The following is a 21,466-nucleotide window of genomic DNA, read 5'->3' as shown; positions in this document are numbered from 1 at the left end:
TGACCAGCATTCCTTCCCACAGCTCCCGAAACCCACCCTACAAGAACCCACTAAAGCAATTCTTTACTATTTAAAGCACACACACAGATCCCCAGCTTTGTCATATCTAGTGTCTTTTTCCCTTTGGAAAAAAGAAACAAAAGCAAGATTTGGGGGCCACGAGCAGGAAAGGATAGCAGAGGGTGTGTCTCGCAGTCAGTCAGGTAGGAGCTGAGCAGCTTTGCCAGGCTGGTTTCTACAGTGCTCAGGATTAAGCCTCGAGTTCTACTTAGCAAGCACAAGGAGCACTGTTAGTCAGGACAATGTTTGGGAACCAAGTCTCACATTTCCCTGCTGGTATACGGTGTCAGTCATTTACACTGCAGTCGAAAATCACAGCTCCTCCTGCTATGCAGCAATGCTTATGCTGATGGGATTGGAGCACCAATCATCACAGATCTGTTACAGAAAAGGGAGCTCTGGTTTTGCTGCAGTTTCTTCTTATTCAAACATTCTTTCTTCAAAAATGGATTTGTTTGGAGACTACTGAAACAAACAGACCTTCCCTTTTGTAATTTCCCGTTCTCTTAAATGGAATTCGTCAAGGTATTCCTTTGTTAACAGTATTGGTGATTTCACACTCTCTAAAACCTTAATTAAGTTTGGAAACATTGTGACTTTACCCTGTCAGAGCTGAGGAATACTGCAGAATGCAACACTCACCATTGTCACCACAGGTATGGAAAACTGGAAACACTGCTTAGCTGGAGTGGCAAATACAGGCAACAGAAAGAGAGATGGTAAGACCATTATTCAAATACAAATTGCCTGAAACTGACAGCGAGCTAAAACCTTTCACCTAGCTCATCCTTACTGGGAGGAGAAGGGGAGACTCTGCCCTGCAGGACCCCTCAAACCTAGAGTTAAAAAGGTTGTGACCCACTAAAAGGACATGTCAGAATGCCTGGCTCCATCCTAGCTTACAGCACATGAATGTAACAACTCTGCCCATCCCAGGAGACTTCACCGTTCATGCCGAGCCAACACAATGGACCCAAAAGCTCAACTTGCAAGATAGAGTTTATTTTTAAATGTTTGTTTATAAATGCTTAGCATCTTCAACACAGGCCCAGCAAGACTCCAAGCACAGCTCTGTAAGTAATTTCTGGCACAGCTGAAAAGGAACATCTCTGTGAGTTAGGTTGCTAAGGCAAAGACAAGACAGACTTTGCTGAAAGCTCAATCCATTAGATCAATCAGTCACCAGCAAGCTGGCAGAGACAGACATGGAGTCAGATGCAGACAGAGACACAGCGCAGCACAGATTAGGAGTCAGGTGGTCCAGATTTAGGGCAAAATCGACTGCTTTCCAGATGTATGACCTTGAGAAAGTTATTTAACTGCAGTTAAGCCTTCCTTTACTTAACTATAACATGAGCTGATTGCACTAAACCCTAAGGCCAGCAACAGAACTCCAACTTCATGAGAGGTGGGAACAGGTGAGAAATCAACACTGTCATTACCACTATGACTATTGTTCACATGCAAAATAATCCATACCTTGAACCACAAAAGAAAGAAAATAAGCTTTGTTTTTGAAGGTGGCCAAAATATATATTTTATATATAAAATAACTAAAACCCACAAAGAGCTAGAATGAAAACCAGAGACAAATAACATAGTTTCGTAGGAATGCTACTTCACCTCACCATAAAGAAGCACACTGTCCTTTGTTTTCTAAAAATTCACCCTATGTTGGAAGGAGTAAATTTTTATACTAAAAAAGAAAAAGAAAGCATAAGGCAAGGCATTTCAGAAGTATTAACACAAAGTACTTTAAATTCTATTTTAACCATACTTGCCATCAATTTCTTAGAAGGAACATTTGAAGCCATCTACATATAGTGCTAATTAAATCTTTACTTCGAAAATCTCAAAATTTTTATCTTCTAACAATAAAAAGTGGCTGTAAATAGGCAAGGCAGAGCTCCTAAAGGTGTCTTCGAACTTAATTTAAAGAAAATAATTCGTGCGGTCCACCCCTTATCACAGTGTTCCTGGTGACGCCATTTTACTCCTTCCTCTCTGCCATCTTAGTACCACGGAATGTTTCCTAGCGAGCTGGCTGACATGCTTGCTTATCCACATTATGGTACTGCCAGAGCAGTAAAAGGTTTGATACAAATACATTTTTTGTTGCAAAAAGAACCAATCCCTGACTATTCACTATCAGCCAGGCTAAAATTTCATGAGAAAACTGAAGAGTTTCCAGATTGAAGAGGTTCAGGAATCCCCTACAAGTACCAGAAAGGAGAGGCTCTTCCGAGCAGCCAAACTTGAGTAGACCATGGTGGAGGCAAAGAAAATAGGAAGAAACTGGGTCTCTCCTACCTCCCCCAGGGTACTTAATACCTAGCCTTATTATAAAGCCAAAAAAAGGAAAAAAGACCAGGATCTTCAACCAAGTTTTACTGCAAAAATTTCCAAGGGAGGCTTTGTGATACCCCCCATGTCATCCAACCAAACATTTTATGCAAACAAATCTGCAGTTAAAATGGAGTTCTAATTTGCTGACCTAAAACTCTTTCATTTTAAGGTGCAAGCCTCATAAAAACCAAGGGAAAAGAATCCCTTTGCATTCTACCATATATTTAAACATGTTAAATGCTGTCCCCATAATTAAAAATAGGTTTTGTGAGTGATTTTAGCACATGATTTTAATTATTCATCAGTAATTTAAGTTAATGAGAAGTATGAATTTATCACTAGTCATAAATGGAAATGACACTTGAGAGGAAAAAGAAATCTGAGATCTAGGCTCTTATTCCGTAAGTTAATATTTGCGCCACAGATTTATGGATCTTGTAGGATTCTAACCAGGGCTTACAACAACCGAACCTTCCTATGTCAATGAAAAGGCTGATGTGAAGAAAATCATTGTCTCCCTAGTTTCCAACATCTATTAATTAGAGAAGACAGCACTCAGTGAGTAGGATAAACAGGAGCTAGTGCAACAAGAGCTAGAAGAACAGCTGGCTTTATAAATTTGATATCAAGTTAAAAGGATTTTCAGATACCCAGTTCTGTGAAGCTTCAACTCCTGAAACAGCTAATAAAGCATGTTGAGCAAATTCTTCATGGTAAAGTTTACTATAAATTACATGCACTATAAATTCTTCGGGGTTTAAAAGATAAAAATTCTTCAGCCTTTAAAAGAAACACAAATCAAAGTTAAAATCCACTTGTTTCCTCTTAGTAACAGTATAAAGGAACAAAGAAATAAGCCGGGTCAAATCCAATTAATTTTAAGAATCAAGATTTATAAGCTTACAATTACAAACAGGAGTTTTACACAAGCAGCTTTGAAGTCACAACTATTAATTAAGCAGAAGGCACTAAAAATTATCCCCATGAGTGAGAGTGAAAGCCTCAATCTATTGATCTTTGAAAACAAAAATCTTGTTTTGTCAAAACATTTGTTTCTTGTGTATTTTAATCAGCTATTATAGGTCATTAACCCGGAAGCATTTTCATTAAAAACAAGAGCAAAAATAAGACACTAAAATTAAAATCCAGCAATTCTTTTCAGGAATGGAAAACAGACTGCTTTTAAAAGACAGTGAAAAGAAACCTGAACTCTTTTAAATTTACTATATTCAGATTTCTTTTTCCTCTCAAGTGTCATTTCCATTCATGACTAGTGATAAATTCATACTTCTCATTAACTTAAATTACTGATGAATAATTAAAATCATGTGCTAAAATCACTCACAAAACCTATTTTTAAGTATATATATCACACCTGGTTTTTGAGAAATACATTAAAAAAAAATCCAGTGTAACGCAGAACCTCTGCGTTACACTTTTCATATTTGCAGCGTTCATTTAAAAGTCTATTTTGCATATTCAACCAAAAGCAAATTTTCAACCTCTCCCCGTTATATGAGTACAAGAAATACTTACTGTAGACAAAAGAATTCCATTTTCTTTCTGGGAATATTCTCCACCTTCCTAAAGAACTCCTCTATACAATGTGCAAATTCATTTTCTTAGTTTTACAGTAACAAAGCTCCTGTGCCATGGAACCTAATGTAAATGAAATGGCCTTGCAGCTGCCTTCAGAATACAGCTCACCTCGACCATGATACAGCTAATTGTTAAAAATGGTGGCTGAGACATTTTCCATACATTAAATTAAGCAGCTCTGATGAAGGCGCTGGCATCCACCCACTTCAGACAAAGGAAAATAATTTGCAACTGTACCAAGGCGTGGATAATTGAGTCATCTCCCATACAGGGTCAGTGTTAGAGGTTTCCTCCATCTTTACAAAATGCAAACCACATCTCATTGTCTCATCTCAGAAATCGATTCTTTGCAATGCTGCACTGGGTCAGAGTTTCAAAGGAATCTTAGTCATGGGTAAATCCAGAACTCCAATGTCAAGAGGAGCCGAATTCTCACAGTTCCTCTCCCTCTGCTGAGCAGCTCTCCTGTATTCCCCAATTGACAGCTCCTCAAGTCTTCCTATTGTTAAGAGTAAAGAAAGTCCCCACACCTCCAAAGGGAAATAAACCCCTCAACTAGGGTGAACAATTTCCAAGTACATGCTTCAGAAAGAGGTCCAGACCCCACAGGTCCCACAATACAAATACATTCCTTAGGATAAAAAGCCATATGCATCATCATATTTTGTTGTTGCTTTTAAGAGAAGACAACAAACAAGCTGCTTTTTAATGCCGAATTAAATGTATTGTATCTTTGATATTAAGGTATTAAAAGTATTGCAGGCAACATTTATAATTCTATCACCCTCCAGATAATGCTTACATGACTTAGGAAGTTTTCATTTCACTTACACAAATTATATTCTCTAGCCAAAAATTTGAAATATACTTAAAGGACTCCTATGATCTCTTTTGAGGCTGAATTTAAGAAATAAAAAAGAACCATCTCAATTTAAATTGCCAATATTTAGTAAATACTTAGGAATCCTCCTCTTTGGTGTTACTGTTTAGTTCTTCTCATTTCAAGCCTTATGCTAAAACATTTCCTGTGAGATAGTTCAAAAAAATCTCTAATAGTACTTTTTCCCTAATCACCAAATATAAAGGACTGAATTCCTAAAGAATCCTACACACAGACACACCACACACACAAACAAACACACACACGCATTCACTCTCACCTGCAATCCCAAAGAAGGATCTGGTTTTAGCAAATAAAATAAATTCTATTTTCATATTCCACCTCATACAAGAATTTTGCACTTCACATGTATCTCCTTTAAAAATCCTAAAGACCACACTACTTGCTACTTAAAGAAGAAGTTCACAAAAATCCCAATAACCAACTATTTAAATATTTAAGCAAATTCTGCCCCACCCAATACATTTTTAAAAGAAAAATATTAGAATGGCAAGATACAAATCTGAACAATTCTCAGAAGAATCAAGTACTTCTTCTATCAAATGAGTTAACTGCTTCCAAATTTATCTCAAATTTTCAACAAACCAAGACCTTGTCTTTCAGAGGCACTGCAACAACATGCTGCCACTCTATTTACCAGGGTGCATTTGTCTTAATTTCTTTACAAAACACGGCCAATCCTACCTGCAGCTCTTAAATTTAAGGAGTTACAGAACGGTCGATGCTGTCGATCACTGCAGCTCTTCCATACCTTCTTACATGAGATGAGCTCTGTCGGAACCAGTGCTCAAGTTTTTCCCACCCCAAACTGCCTGAATTGAGGGATGGGGGTGGGGAGAAGGACAGAGAGAAGAGAAAAAGAGAGAAAGAAGAAAAAGGAAAAGAACAACCCCTCTGCAAGTGCTGATGTGACTGAAGCACTAAAGAGTCAAATTAAACAATGAGATTGCAGGGTCCCTTTAAAAAGGGTGCACTGCAGCCCCCGGAGCACAGCATCACCATTCGTTGTGCGCTACACAAATTCAGAGAAGTCAGCCATCAGTTTGAAAGCACAAACTGATGGGAGTAACAGTTTATAGGTTACAGAAGGGTATTTTATTGTTAACGGACTGTACCAAGTTAAGATTTAAGAGGGGGAGAGACAACATGTAGGCAAGGAATGCTATGATACTTTTTTTCCCCAACCCAAACCACTGCAATTACTCTGATGTGAATCTTTGATGACTTCCGACATCTTGCATGGTTAATAATTGCTTCAGCTGTCATGTTTGGTTAATGTGGAAAATGCATTTGCTGCATTGTGATGCAGTGCTGTGGCCACAGATTGTAACACCAGTTGTGAAGCTGGTCCCTTAACTGAGCAGCAGGAATTTGCACATGCCATGATGCTAAAATAAATGGTAGTTAAAAGATTTTATACAGCAGCAGACAGATTCTGCCATTTTAGTCTACAGTATGTGTAGATACAACATACAGAAGCATCTCGGATCATTGTGCCCTTGTCAATTGTACCGTCCTTCAAGCAGAACAGTAAATTCGCCATCTTAAATGTTTGGCCTCTTAGTAGTTAAAAGATTTTGATACTGTTTAAATAACTATTCAGATTAATTATAGCTTTGAAAAGAACAGAGGTTATTTGCATTTCAGGAATATACAGCCAATGAAACTGTCACTGACACAGGAAAATGCAGACCTTTTATTAACATATGCTCAGCTCAACTGTCACTTCTTTGCACAACATTTAGGGGAAAATATATGATGTGTAAGTAATGAATATTCCCATTCTACTGCAATGATTTTTAAAAGTGCTCCTCAGGAAGGGATTTTTTTCCTCCATGTTTTAACATATAACCTGAAAATTGAAGACTACATTAAAATATTATCATGATTTTCACTGTCAAAAAAGGAAATTCAGTGCGGCAAACAACTGTACAATTACAGGAAAGCTTGTGAAAAAGCAAAGATAGAGCCACGCTAAGACCAAGGCACCAGATGATTAAAGTCAGGCTGGTCAGGTGATGGGCCATCATCATGGTGCAGACTGCAAAAGGAAAATAGAACCATTCTCTCCTCAAAAACAAAAACCACAAACCCTAAGATTGCAATCTGTTGGTTGCAAAACCAACATCTATACTGCAGAATCTGAAAGACACATAATATTTGCCAATTTCATGATGTATTTTTATATAAATATTAACTTGGCTATTTAGCATACAGAATTTGACTACTGACGGTTCTTACTCACCTACCATCATCATTTTTGTATTTTAAGAAGCAAAACCAACTTACATTGCTCCTTTAAAAGAATAAATATAATTAACTTATTTCTTACATCAGAACTTTTGCCAATTAAATAAATACCCAGAGTTGAGATGTTTCAGACATTTCTGCCTTACAAAAACAAACAAAAAACCCCAACTAAACTAAAAAGAATGAACATAGGAACACACTGGTGTCTGAACAGTGAATAACAATGAAAGAACTTATGTTACTAGCATAAAAATCAACTCATGATTTCCTTTGTTTTATTCATTGTGATAACACCAAATGCATAATTTGGAGGTGCATGTGTTAACAAGCACTGTAAAGCTGAAGAGCTTTCTAGTTTTCTTACCCTAACTTAAAATTAACTGCACCAACAGTGCTATGTGGTGCCATAGCAGATGTCACAGTAGTTGTAGCTAACATTCAACAATCAAGCTTTTTTTGTTCCAGACCCAATACAAGGTACCACTAACAGCTGAGAAAACTGCACAAGGAGGGAGGGAGAAACGTGTGTGTTGAGGGTAGCTTTGAAATTAACCAGGCTCAGCTTATGCTCCAATTACTGAACAAAAGACAATCCTGGGGGACCTCTCTGAACCAGTACAAGAAGCAAACTCTTTTGTTTCTGATCAAATAAATACTGTACTGGAGCATGGTGGATATATAGCAATAGGAGTCTCTGCCTGGGGATGAAAAGAACCCGAAGACCCAAGTGTGGTTAAAGTCAAACTATTTCACGGATGTAAAACCTGTTCCCAAGGGATACATCTGAGGTTCACTACAGGGGAGTAAGAAAACCCTCTTTATTTACTGAAAAAAACTTCACCAAGTCACTGTTAAGACATTTTTCCTCTTTAGTATTGCCAACAAATAAATTAAGAGGGTATTTCTTTATGCTAGAATAAATTCTAAATCAGCTCAGCCCCTTCTTCCTCCAACTACGAGTATCCTAAGGAAACTAGATGAGTGGCTGGCTTGGAGTTGCAAGATATGCTGGCTGGAAAGGACCTCTGAGCAGAAGTGTTAACTATCCTGCCTTCAGACCCCAGATGCCTGAATAGGTAAGGAGGTCACAACAAAAATGCTACAAAGAAGCCACCTTACAAAGGAGGTGCTTCTCTACTTATTCGTCACTAACTGAACATAAAGTGATCTATTCCTAAATTTGGTAGTCCATTGTTTAATTTTGTATTTTGGCTTTACATAACCCTAGACACCAAAAACTAAAGCAAAAAGAAAAGGGTTAAAAACTAACGGGTCCAGCATTCATTAATATAAGGGATTAAAGTGGGCTCACTTAAACAAATGTAGAGATTACAGTCTAGAAAAGGGAGCTATTGAACTTTTGTGGTTCAAGTAGAACTATAATAATTGCCAGGTAAAATAATATTCAAGTGAACAACTGTAGAGCTCTACAGTACAGTGACCATATATAGAACTTTACCCAGAAAAACTTTTACAGATACTTGGTGGGCTCTGCTCTGTCTTCTGCCAGGTTCTCCAGGCTGCTGGGAAGATCAATAGTACTGGTGGGTAAGTGCTTTTAAGAGTAAAGAAGGAAGCCAGGTGAGGCTGAGTGATGACTCCCTCTATGAGCAAACTCCCAGCTTTCTGAGATATAGCTGGGAGAGCTGGGTCCCTGCTCCCTTTCCCCCCCACCACTACCAACCTCCTCCTGGCTTCTTCTCCTCACTGAGACCTTGGCCCTTTGCCTCCTGCTAAACATTTCTCCTATTACACATTCATTTCTACTGCCACAATTCTTCTCTCTAGGCCTGTGGCTCTTGAAAATTCTGTATGGAGCTGTTTTCTGAGAAATTTTCTTACCCCATCTCCAAATGCTTCAGGAGCATTTCCACAGTGATAGCTTACCAGAACATCAGAAACGGAAATGAAATCTCAACTCTCAATCTAGTTAATCTTCCAATTCCTTAGCCTCAACAAAAAGCACCCATCCTTCTCCTTGCCCCAAACCTCACATAATTTCTGAACATCCTTCTTAAGCCCATCAGGCACCACGTGTGGCAGATGTTTTATCCCAAATGTCCCTCACACATCTTTTTCCTCTGTTTTCTCAGCTACCACATTGGTCCTGGCTGTTGTCACCTCAAAGCTGTATTACTACAATTGCCTCTGAATGTCATCTAGCAGCTATCCTTCCACTGGCCAAACCAACTTCCATAAGTACTGCCATGCCCTCCCTCCTTTCTGCTCAATATTTACCTGCTTCGAAACTTTCAACACCTACCGCCTACACTCCACTGCCTGGCAGTCACTCCTTCCATGTCTGACTGCCCTTCCCTGACAGATTTTACTTCTTAGCACATAACTTCCATTTCTTACCTCCCTGACTTTGGTCAGGTTATTACTCTTCTTTCACTTCCTGCAAGCTAAACCCATTTCATTTTTCAAGGCCCATCTGTTCCAGGGAGTCTTTCCCAACTACCCCAGAATTCACTCGTTATTAACCGCTTCCACGCCTCTGAATTCCCATGGCATTTAGAATCCTGTGTCGCTCTCATTCAGTCTGTCCATCACTTTTCACAGCTTGGACAGTTTGATCTTGCAGGAATGTCGGTGTTGGCTCTATAGGTAGAAGACAAACTTCCAGAGGGCAGCATCCAGAATTTGTATTTATTCGAATTATCTCCATAGTGCTGTCCTTAACAGGCACTGAACAAAACCACTTCTTAACTTTTATTAGTGTCTACTAGGCCCTGCCCAGGTAGATGCAGGCAGTTATACTTAAAGGGGAGCTAAGTATTACTTTTGCTTGTTCTTTCAAATCTTTTCAGCTCCCTGAGATAATTCCAGCCTTAGGTGGTAACATACTAAGGCGGTTCTTGGCCAATGTGCCGAGGCACTAAGCTCTTCTTTGTGACTAAGCATCATTACCAACAGTATTCAATTCCCAAAGTTGGCTTCCTCATTATATGCAACTAGAGCCACGGAAGTTCGGGGAAAATGAGACGGCCTGACCCAAAGTCAGTGGTATGGCATTCACAGCTCATCTGTCCTTACTAATTAGCTGAGAATGAAGAAGCAATTCTGCTAATTTATTGCAGACATTTCATCCTGAATATTATTTTAAGTGAGGAACACCAGATTTAGGCAGTCAATAAAAAAAAAGAGAAGATTTCTGCACAGCCTTATTTAGCACTAAAACAAATTACAGTTCATTCTCTCTTGCTGATACCCAAACTAGACTGCCCAGGAGTTAAGAAACAACAGGGAAAAGTAAGCTTTCCCAGCTAATAAGTTCCTGCTGCCCCAGAGTGGTGGTTCTGACTTTGATATGACTATAAACCAAAAGGGTGAGAACAGGGTTTATAAGTGGGCCAGATACGAAATGCACCTCGGTGAAAGAAATTTCAGAAGTAAGATTTCCATTTTAAATGTGTTTTCAAGAAGTAGTTCCCCAATAAAAGCAATTACTAATGGGAAGAGGCTAAAATGGGAAGAGGAAGTATAGTCCTCAATATTTCTCCAGGGCAATTCACTACAGTTTTAAGCAGCCTTCCAGATTTCTAAAAATCAAAATGGGAAAGGCTCTTTTCCTATCAGTCTGTCTCTGTTTCTGTCACACACACACACACACGTGCGTGCACACACACACACGCTCACTCTCTCTCTCAGCATCTATTAAGCCTTGGTATTTAGACAGAGGGAACAAATGAGACTTTCAGCAAGAACTTGCAGAATATGTGAAGAAGTTCTACCACAGTAAAAAATAAATGAAATAATAAGATATATGTTAACTGGATTCATAGCCACAAAATTTCAGGCACAAAGAGACTCAAACTCAGGTTCTGGCCCAGGTCCTAGCTTTGGGCCCAAGACCTGGCTTTCTTGTTTCCTTACAGAGAGAGCTCTTGGCACAGCACTATGGGACACGTACTGAGAAAAACTGCATGGGTGCCTACTAGAGCCCCAGATTTCATGGAATTTTAAGTCATTACATGGGGGATGGTGGTGGTTGCACAAGAACGGCTTCTAGCTTGTTAATTCTTGTTACCAATGTACTTTTCACAACAGATGTATTTCTTGCCAGGTTGATTGTAAATAGAATTCTTTTAAACAAATTCTATTTTAAATTCAGCAGGGAAGCTGTTATTTGAAGGAATACTAAAGCTGAACATTGTCCCAAGGTTTCTTTTACAAATCTAGATATTCAGATTTGGATTTGCTTATTAAAAGCAGAGTCCATCATAATTTTACTATTATGTTAAAGAAAAGACACTAAAACCTTAATTTTTATATAGTTTTTGCACATATTTATTATTTGTGCTACTATCTGGAAAACAGTGATATGGCCAGATACTGGTAAGAAAAATACAAAATAAAAGACTCCTCGACAGAAAGAAAAGGTTTATTAAAATTATCCAACCCTCAACGATTTAAACAAGGGGGAAAAAAACTGTATTTCTTTCATTATCAGGTTATAATTTTACACACTGACATAAATAAAATGTAGCTTTCTCAAAGTTTTCTATGAAGAAAACTTAAACGCAAAATTCTATTTTTTCATCAATCCCTATTATAAAATTGAAAATAGCATTCCTCAAAGCAATAAAAAAAAAATCTGGCACCAACAAATAAAAGTATATTCAAGGATATAAACTTTAAGAAAAAAAATATATATATATAAAATAACCAGAGTAAAAATGATGAGAAATGACAGTAAAATGAATTTGAAACAGCAACTATGGTGATGACCTGTGGGTTACTGGTCCTACATAAATGGTGCAAGAGGTGAGGGGGCCCCTGCCTTTCTTTACCCCTACTTCAGGTCAGGATAGACAACCATGGCAAGGGAGGGGTGGCCTTGTCTATGGGGCCCTATAAAATACTGGGTTGGGCTTTCATCGCCATACCTGTGCCCTCCTTATCTCAAAATAGGGGCACAAGGATCTGCAATTCTAACATTTTTTTGGGAAAAACAGGCTGATTCTAAAATCCGCTTTCCCCACACTGTTCTCTCCATCAGGCTTCCAGCAGGGACGGGCAAATGGTTTTAAAAACAATGGCCCAGTTTTATCGACATGCTTCTTAACAGTAAGTCCTCCAGCAAACTACTGAGGAGACCAAAAAGTTTCCAGTTCTACTACTTTGCCATCTCACACCCTTAAGATACTGGAGCATTTTAAGTAGCCAGTTTCCCTCAGGAAAACCTACAACACTGAAACTGTAGTAAGAATGGGGACTATATTATATCTACTTAAAGTGCTTAACACAGCATCATGCACAGAATAAGTGCTCAACATGACTGATTAACCTATAAATTGCTGAGTATTATTATTCAGAAGTTCTAGAAATGTCTACATAACTCCAGATGGTCATCAGCCTTTTCCAACTGTAGTGTTTCTTGGCAAACTATCATTTAGCATTTAATCTGGTGAAGTGTTCCTATGAAGCTACCTACACATTACTAGAACTTAATTCGGGCTGGGCGCGGTGGCTCACATCTGTGATCTCTGCACTTTAGGAGGCCAAAGTAGGTGGATCGCTTGAGCTCAGAAGTTTAAGACCAACCTGGGCAACATGGTGAAACCCCATCTCTAACAAAAATACAAAAAATTAGCCAGGCATGGTGGCATGTGCCTGTAGTCCCAGCTACTCGGGAGGTTGAGGTGGCAGAATCACTTGACCCTGGGAGGTGGAGGTTGCAATGAGCAGAGATTGCACCACTGCACTCCAGCCTGGGCAACAGAGCGAGACTGTCTCAAAAAAAAAACCAAAAAAAACAAAAAAAACCTTAATCTGGTGACTGATAGGACTACCCACATATGATTTCTAAAATCAAGCAGTGATCAAGTCCAGTGGAAAGCATACTGAAGCTAGAGTCAGAAGAACTGGGTTCTAGGCAACCAAATCATCCACCTCATGCCTCAGTTTCTTCATCTGCGAAATGAGAAAATACCACCACACCAGCATAAAGTAAGAGCACTGCATATATTTTCAACTATCTATACAATAGGATTCTCTTCAAAGCCAAGAGAAGCCATTTCAAATGATTTCTAAAACACAGGCAGCACATTTTAATACATTTTTCAAATATGCAGACTGATTTAGACATTTCCAAAGAAATACTTATTCTGCTTCTCTGCTTTCTCTCATGGCATCTGTTGTTACTAGCAGCTAAGGAAAAGTAAAATCTAATGTCATTAACAGTAGACCCAAGATCCCTAGCACACATTTAATGGTGGGGGTGGGGGGCATACAGAGAGAAGCAAATGAAAAGGTGAACAAAATGAGAATGAGAGGAGCTGGGAAAAAGGCAGAGAAATCAGGTTAATGAATAAAAACAAGTCCATCTTTCATCTCTCCTGGCTCCTACTGATGGCAGACGGTGTATTTAATCTGCTGAGAGACCAGATTTAAGGCCTCCTTTTGGCATAGTCCATCCATGAATTATTAACATTTGCAGAAGCAACAGCACATCCGCTCACAGCAATCAGAGAGGATAATGATGATTAACTAAAATGGGATTATTAATCCTCCCACTTCCCTTTCCCATGTCTCCCTCTCTTCTTTATTCTCCTCTGGGCTCTGACTACTTTTTAGGTAGTATATTTTGAGCTACAGCCTTAATATCAGATTCAATACCTCTATGATGAAAACAATTATAACTGACAAATTATAAGTCATAAGTTTTTAAATATATATGTTTTAAACATATATTATATTGAACACTATGTCCTTGATGAAGCAAAGATAAAAACAAAGGTGGTTATAAATTCTTTATGGACTCAAACACTTAAAAGATAAATACACTGCTTTGCAGTCTGCTTTGTTTACAGTTTGTTTAGTGAAAATTCAGTATTAGTCCACAGGTGGACTGAGTTTAAAAGTTGGCAGAGACACCTAGAAAAGCAGGTTTACCTACAGTAGACTTCTGTTATCACTTAATTCAGTACATCTCAAGCTGGAGTACTTGCTAAAACACAGACTCTGGGTCGCACCCTCAGAGATTTGGATTCAATAGGTCTGCGGGGAGCCTGAGAATCACATTTCTTAAAAGTTCCCAGGTGATGCTGATGCTGCCGGTCTGAGCGCCACACTCTACAATCACTGACCAAAAGGCTTTTCTCTGGTTGCCAAAGGTGTTCAGGGCAGGAGAGGAATGGAGTAGGAAATTAAACCCAACCTGAGCTAGAAAGTTAATACAAAGACAGAGATGAGATCAGTGGCTCCTTCCCCTTCCTAACCCCCAAGGAAAAGCCTAGATGCCTGAAAGGCTCTGCAATGCGTTTGTTGCTCCAAAATAAACCCCATCCCATAACACTGCCCCATCCTCAAAAAAGAAAGTAGAATGAATAGTTAACAAATAGTGAAAAGCATATATGAGGTTGGGAGGTAGATTAATTTACAACTTCATTTCCGAAACACAAGAAATGCAACCAAATGTATTCTTTTCCTTGGTCAGTTTCTTCCCCGTTCTCCCCCTACTTAGATTTGGCTTTAATGTATAATCAATCATCTAATAATAAATAAGTTGCAACTCTCACCTCAAACCTTGGCTTACTAAGTACTTGTGAGGAAAAACCAATTCAAACTGTGTCTACTCTGCTCTCACCACACAATGACAATCAACACAGAAGACTTCCTTTTGGGTTTTTATGGAAGCTTCCTTATGTAGGCATGCCTGAGTAAACCACTGGCCACTGGTGATCAACTTAACCTTCAGATCCTCTCTCTTCCCAGCAGGCTGGAGGAAACAGGGTCCAAGACCAATTACATATTTCGCACTATCACAGTACTGTAACAGAAAACTCTTACAGGCCCTCAATACCAAGCTGAGTCAGACACTAAAAAACAAAGGTAGAAAATTAGCAGAGGCTTCAGGCAATGGCCAAAGTAAGGAAATGCACTTCAGGGTACATATTACAAGAGCAGAACATGAGCAAACTGGCTAGACAAATAAAACTAGATTCCATTTATTTGGGGTTTGCAAATGCAGAAAACACAAGTAATGAGAGTATGTAGGGCAGTGGAGAAACAAGGAAGAGGCCCACCTCTGATAGACAGCAAGGCTAGGCTTCCACAGAGCTTCCGGGCCCCTGATGGGGAAATGTCATTCCATAGAAAACAGGTAAGAAATGGTCAGAGGAAAGGCAGGGACAAAACATTAAGAAATTCGACCAGTGGTGAAAGAACTAGCTTAGTGTCTTTGCAGAAAAGAATAATATGGCATTTACCCAATGAATCCATCACTTGATGCCTTCCTCAGCAAGGCATAAGAAAAGTAAGACTACAGGACAAGGTATAAAGAATCTGGAGTCCAATCTCACTCTCCAACTGTGCTCATTCCACAGGAAGATAGCTTTGGTGGGTGCATACTGCCAAGCTGTGGGAGCCATTCTAACAGCCATGTTTTAACAGCTAACACTTGATCAGAAAAATGAGAAAAAATTCTACCCAACCATGTTCTTTACCCTTTTTCTGCCCTCAATACCGCTGAGGCATCTGGTACACTCCCATTAGCAATGGCAGCTCCTGCTGACAGCCAGTCTAAAAAGGCTGAGGCAAGGGGACAGGTGGCAGAGAGAGGGATGCAAAGGACAGAAGGAAAGCAAAAGTGAAAGGAAGAAAGGAGAAAAGACCAAAAAAGAAAAAGAAAAAGAATGAAAGGGAAGGGAACAGAGAAGGTGGTATCCAGCATAAAACAGAAAGCAAAATAATGGCAAAAACAAAAACAAAACCAAGAAATCTTTCCTTCAATCTGTTCTAAAACCCCTGACATTCCTTCCAGTCCACCTAAAGTTCCAAATATGGCATTTGTTTCAGTTTGCTACTTTTCATTTGCTTGGGAGCAATGACCTACTCAGATAGCATAAACCCAGCACCACGTCACATAAAGGAAAACAGCAGTAAACTATGTCAGCAGTATCAACAAACATCAGTATCACTTTTTGTTCCAAAGTATATCTCAGATGGAAAAAATGAGGTTTATCACCACTCAGTGTACAGTCCACAGAAGCCAATCACGCCAAATTACTCTTCTAAGTAGCATTTCCATCCCTAATTTAGTTAACCAGCAAGTCTTCCGTGCTGGAGGGAATAAATGGAAATGTCATCCCATAGAAAACAGGTAAGAAATGGTCAGAGGAAAGGCAGGGACAAAACATTAAGAAATTCGACCAGTGGTGAAAGAACTGGCTTAGTGTCTTTGCAGAAAAGAATAATACGGCATTTACCCAACCAATCCACCACTTGATGCCTTCCTCAGCAAGGCATAAGAAAAGTAAGACTACACGACAAGGTATAAAGAATTATTTGGGTTCAAGTTCCACCTTTTACAGTAACTAATCTATCTTAGTCTCAATTTCTTCCCCTTTTAAATAAAGATGATGCCAACACTCAATCAATCCATCTCATACACTGCAGTGTGGAACAAGAGAATGACAAAGCCCACTGTAAAGTATTATACAAATGAAAAGATTACGATGATGTGTCCCTCAAACTTCATACAAAGTTCCAGGCCTATTACTTCCCCCTAAATCTTCCAAATTAGGACAAAGTCACAGAACTTCTCAATAACCAGCCTTCCAAATAGTTTGAGAGGACAATGAAATGATGTAAGGGTTGTTCATGAAATCAGCACATCTCTGATCCCTTTTAGCACATAAGGAAGCTTTTCCGTTACAGAATAAAGGAACAGACTGTGTGTCAATTTATAGGAATTGACCAATTTTGAGCTAAGAGGGTCACGTGTTTTTTTGTTTATTTTTTTTTTAAATTTTTCAGTAGAGATGGGGTTTCACCGTGTTAGCTAGGATGGTCTCGATCTCCTCACCTCGTGATCCACCCGCCTCAGCCTCCCAAAGTGCTGGGATTACAGGCTTGAGCTACTGCGCCCGGCCTATGAGGGCCACTTTTACAGTCTATTTCTAACACACACTTCATGTACCAGTCCCTCACTTCTCTATTATCAATTTTCCTTGTCATTTCAAACAAAAGATGTCTACCGTTTCAAGTATGCTGTTTAAAAAGTTCAACACTCCCCAAATGGTATCTGTTCTAACAACTTCAAGGGGGAGTACAACAGTCAAGAAAGTGACTATGGAGCCATTTTCCAAATTTTCTGAAGTAAGTCCATCTTATTTGTGTGATTGGAGGGGGTGGTGGAAGTCAATTTCCCCCCCCTTAAAGCCATTCGGTTCTCATTTACTCTCAAAGTCACAGATTTAATGTTTTTGTCATCTCACTCCCTCAGCCTTAACTCAAGGGGTGAAAACACACCCTTTATTCCAGTCAAAAGATGCCCAGTCTGTGAAAGAAGATGGTGAAAGTTTTTTGTGACCAATGATGACTTCTCCAACCACTCCTAAGCCCCTGGCCAGCTCTCTCCATAAACAGGACACTGCACCAGCCCTTCAGCTAGATTCTAATTTCAACTCCATGCCAGCAGAGTGGAACCAGGCAAACCTAATTGTCACCTACTCTTGCATACTCACTGACACCCCTTCTCCCTTCCCTGCTTAGTCTTCTCTTCCTGATTCTGTTATGTTAGTTTGCGTTTGTTTATAAAAGCCAGATAGCCCAAAGAGTACCAGTTTGCAAGACATCAGGTGTTAATGTTCAGCTGAATGTCAATTCCTCACTTTTTTACTCTTAGACGTGAATAATTTTGCTGTAGAGAAATCTGTCTTGTATTCTGGAATATACACACAAAGTTGAGGGCTTTGTGTCTTTAAAACCAAATACACATAATACCCTTAGACAGACAAATCATATTATACAATACAAGATTTCAACATTCCGGCACACTGCCAGGGCTTAATGGCCAGTCAGACGCTAAGTAAGGAAATGGGTTTGCATTAAACCTACAAATAAGTCAACAATCAATAGTTCAGTATTACAGTAAAAATTTGATGTGCCCTTTAAATTGCTTCTAGCATCATGCTTCTAACTCAAGTTCAGCTTCAGAAGCAAAACAAAACAAAGATGATCAAGCAAAAAGCTGAACACAACCTATTTTCACAAGCACAAAGCTTTGGCATTTTGAAACTAAAAGCTGCTCCAGGATTTCACAGAAATCCTTTACAGTGTACCTGTAGGGCAGCAAACCTGAAAAATAATAGGCTGAGCTTTAGACAGTAAATTAAACTGACAGCTCAGCAAGCAGAAAACTATGGCAAAAAAAAGCAAGCACCTGGAGATAAACGGATGAAGCAGGTTTGGTCTTTCTGTAAAACTGAATGCCCCTCAACCACCACCTCCCAACGCTCCGCAAGAGCTCACATCAGGGTTGAGAAAGTACGCTCCAGCTTCTCCCTCAATCAACGTTATTTTACTACCAAGCTTGTGTAAATAAGAGCTATGCCTACCACATCCATTCAAAAGACACTTTTCTCCGGCACTGTGGGCTTTCTACTCTTTATTTTGCTCTAAATGAATGATCAATTATACTTCTATTTTATACTTTCACTAACTTTCCTCCTTCTAATACATCCTGAAAAACTTCCCTCCTTCACTAAAACAGTCTTAGTCTGCAAATGCAATTTAAATCCTAGGCAGCTAAGAGCACAGTATTGGACTCAAATCAACAGACTGGAGCTCTGGTCTGGCATATCTAGCCTCTGTAAGCCTTAGCTTCCTCATCTGTGACATGGGGTTAACAGTAAGTATCCACCTCAGAGGGTTGCTGGGAAGATTAAATGAGCAAGCCTAGGAAGTGCTTAGCACACGTCTGAACATAATAAATGCTCAATAAACCTTGGCTTTGCTTCCCTGATGTTAGCTGGGGTAAGACAAAAGTCAATTTTTTTTTTTTTTTTTTTTTTTTTTTGAGACAGAGTCTTGCTCTGTCCCCCAGACTGGAGTGCAGTGGGGCAATCTCGGCTCACTGCAAGCTCTACCTCCTGGGTTCACACCATTCTCCTGCCTCAGCCTCCCGAGTAGCTGGGACTACAGGCGCCCGCCACCACACCAGGCTAATTTTTTGTATTTTTTAGTAGACACAGGGTTTCACCGTGTTAGCCAGGATGGTCTCGATCTCCTGACCTTGTGATCCGCCCGCCTTGGCCTCCAAAGTGCTGGGATTACAGGCGTGAGCCACCACACCTGGCCAAAAAAAAAATTTTTTTTTTTTGAGACAGAGTTTTGCTTTTGTCACCCAGGCTGGAGTGCAATGGCGTGATCTTGGTTCACCACAACCTCCACCTCCCGGGTTCAAGCAATTCTCCTGCCTCAGCCTCCCGAGTAGCTAGGATTACAGGCATGCGCCACCATGCCCAGCTAATTTTGTATTTTTAGTAGAGATGGGGTTTCTCCATGTTGGTCAGACTGGTCTCAAACTCCCGACCTCAGGTGATCCACCCACCTCAGCCTCCCAAAGTGCTGGGATTACAGGCGTGAGCCACTGCGCCCGGCCAAAGACAAGAACGTAATGTGTCTCTGGTACTACGTTTCACTGCAACGGTGAGAAACAGGGAAGGAAGAAGGAAGGAGAAAAAAACACAACTATTTAAACTTGTGGTGCTCAAAATATGGTCAAAGGAGCACCGGTCCACAAATGGTTTGCTCCCAGTCTGCAGCAGGTAAGTGCAAAGACTGACAATAAGGATTTAGAGATTTTTACAGCAAACTGAGTAATTTTATAGCTAACAAATCCCATTTTAAAAAGGGCTTGTATTTTGCATGTCTTTTTTTCCTAGTAATTTATTTTTGTTATATTTTATAAAAGTATCTCTCAGTCTGAGACAAAGTGAAGAAAAAAACTGGTTTGAGAAGCACTGATTCAGTAAAAGCACCTTTTGAATGAACAACACCCACCACTATATTCATTCAATGCTAAGACATCTGGGGCAGTTTAGGACCTCATTACAGAATTAAATGATCCTGTAAATGCCCATGAACTTTCAAGGGTCCGCCAGGCCCTGCTCATTTAGAGACGGGTCCTCCTGTTGAGAAAGATTGATGTGCACTGTGAGAGAACCTACTAGAAGAAGAGAGAAAACTCCCAGGGAATATCACACTAGTGTATTTTGGTACCTTGAGCAAATCAAGCATATCATATAACCTTCCATGGCGGTTTCTACCTGTCCCTAAGATGGCAACAGCATTTTTAAATAGACTATTTTTTTAAAAGAAAAGGGAGGAGTGGAGGAAACTCTCCCCCATATCCTTTTGTTCATCCCATTCAAAGAAATAAACCAAATTAGTCAGTAATTTTTAAAAATCAGGAAGTAAATCCATACTCCCACTTACATTCTGCTGACCTAACCCTCCCTCCCTTTTGTTTTATAAATTAAACAAATAGTCTAGTCTTCATTGCAAATATGTCTTATAAGACAAGGGTTCTTTCTGAATAATTTCTTGGCAGCTGTGTCACGCCCAGCCCTGCTCAGCAGATTCTGCTGCAGTGCTTCAAGTGCTGCAGCTTTCTGGAAAGCACAGGCAGGATTTTGCTAATGGCATTTCAGCCTCACAGCCACTCCACAGTGAGAGGCAAGGACTGGCCCTTCTGTCCTCCAGGATAATTAAAGTGGTGCGTGCACCACTGCTGATCTTGTGATCGCTGCAGACCAGCAGCTGTCAGAATCAAGGGCCTTAGCCCCAGCATGGCTGTCAGCAACCTGGGCTTGGGGAACACATTCAGCCTCTCCATATCTGAAGTGCAAGATGGAAGCTGAGCATCTGTGAAATGGAAAGATGCTTTAAAAGAAAGCGATACACACTGGTTCTTAGAGCACTGCAGCACAAGAAAATTCTAAGTCTAGGTCTTGTCAGTAGGGGATGTTACCCATCTTACCTCCCAGCTTCTTTTCCTGGTCCCTACCAAACAAACAAATGAAAAGAAGTAAAGCCAAGGGTCTCCCCTCTATGTAATCCCCTCTCTCGGTTCCATCGCAGATCATGGATTTTTAGTGAGACACTACCAACCTGGGCCCCAAAGTTTTGTAACTGAGAAGCCTCAGTTTGCCAACTGCCACATCAGGCTGCAGGCCTGCACAGCTTTGGATTGAACATTCCAAAAACAGAAATAAGAGATCACAAGGTGCTGTGGCAAGCAGATCAAAGTGGCACATGGGTAAAAGGCTGCCATCTGAGAACAACAGACTGGTCTACAGTAAAACAATTCAATATTTGACAAGGCTTTAACCACCATTTAAATCACAACCACTCCAGTATCAAATAGTTCAGCAGATAAAAAGACATGCCCATTTCTGGTTCCTGCAACCGAGCAATTTATAGATGCCAGACTGAAGATGTCAATCTATGTTTCTCATCTCCAGAGTGCTGGGGCATCAGTGGTATCGGCAGGTTAAGAGATAGCTGGTGAAGGAGGGA

At 39.9% G+C, this 21,466-nt stretch overlaps 1 protein-coding gene across 3 annotated transcripts in view; it reads right to left on the bottom strand.

The window, feature by feature from the left end:
- NUP93 (nucleoporin 93) overlaps nt 1–21,466 on the bottom strand; it is a 113,011-nt gene that overhangs the window by 57,157 nt on the left and 34,388 nt on the right. The window contains exon 1 of one of the 3 annotated variants that reach the window (XM_003315114.6): nt 5,591–5,977. The exons of 1 other annotated variant lie outside the window; for it this stretch is intronic. The gene's annotated coding sequence lies outside the window, so the exon portion shown is untranslated. Of the gene's footprint in view, nt 1–3,942; nt 4,361–5,590; nt 5,978–21,466 lie in introns of those variants that run through there. One more of the 3 variants, XM_003315115.6, reaches the window with a different exon arrangement.

This window comes from Pan troglodytes, chromosome 18 (genome assembly GCF_028858775.2).
Source record: "Pan troglodytes isolate AG18354 chromosome 18, NHGRI_mPanTro3-v2.0_pri, whole genome shotgun sequence".
In the NCBI taxonomy this organism is placed as follows: domain Eukaryota; kingdom Metazoa; phylum Chordata; class Mammalia; order Primates; family Hominidae; genus Pan; species Pan troglodytes.
Note: the sequence above shows the minus strand (reverse complement) of the source record. Positions and strands in the feature narration are given on the sequence as shown.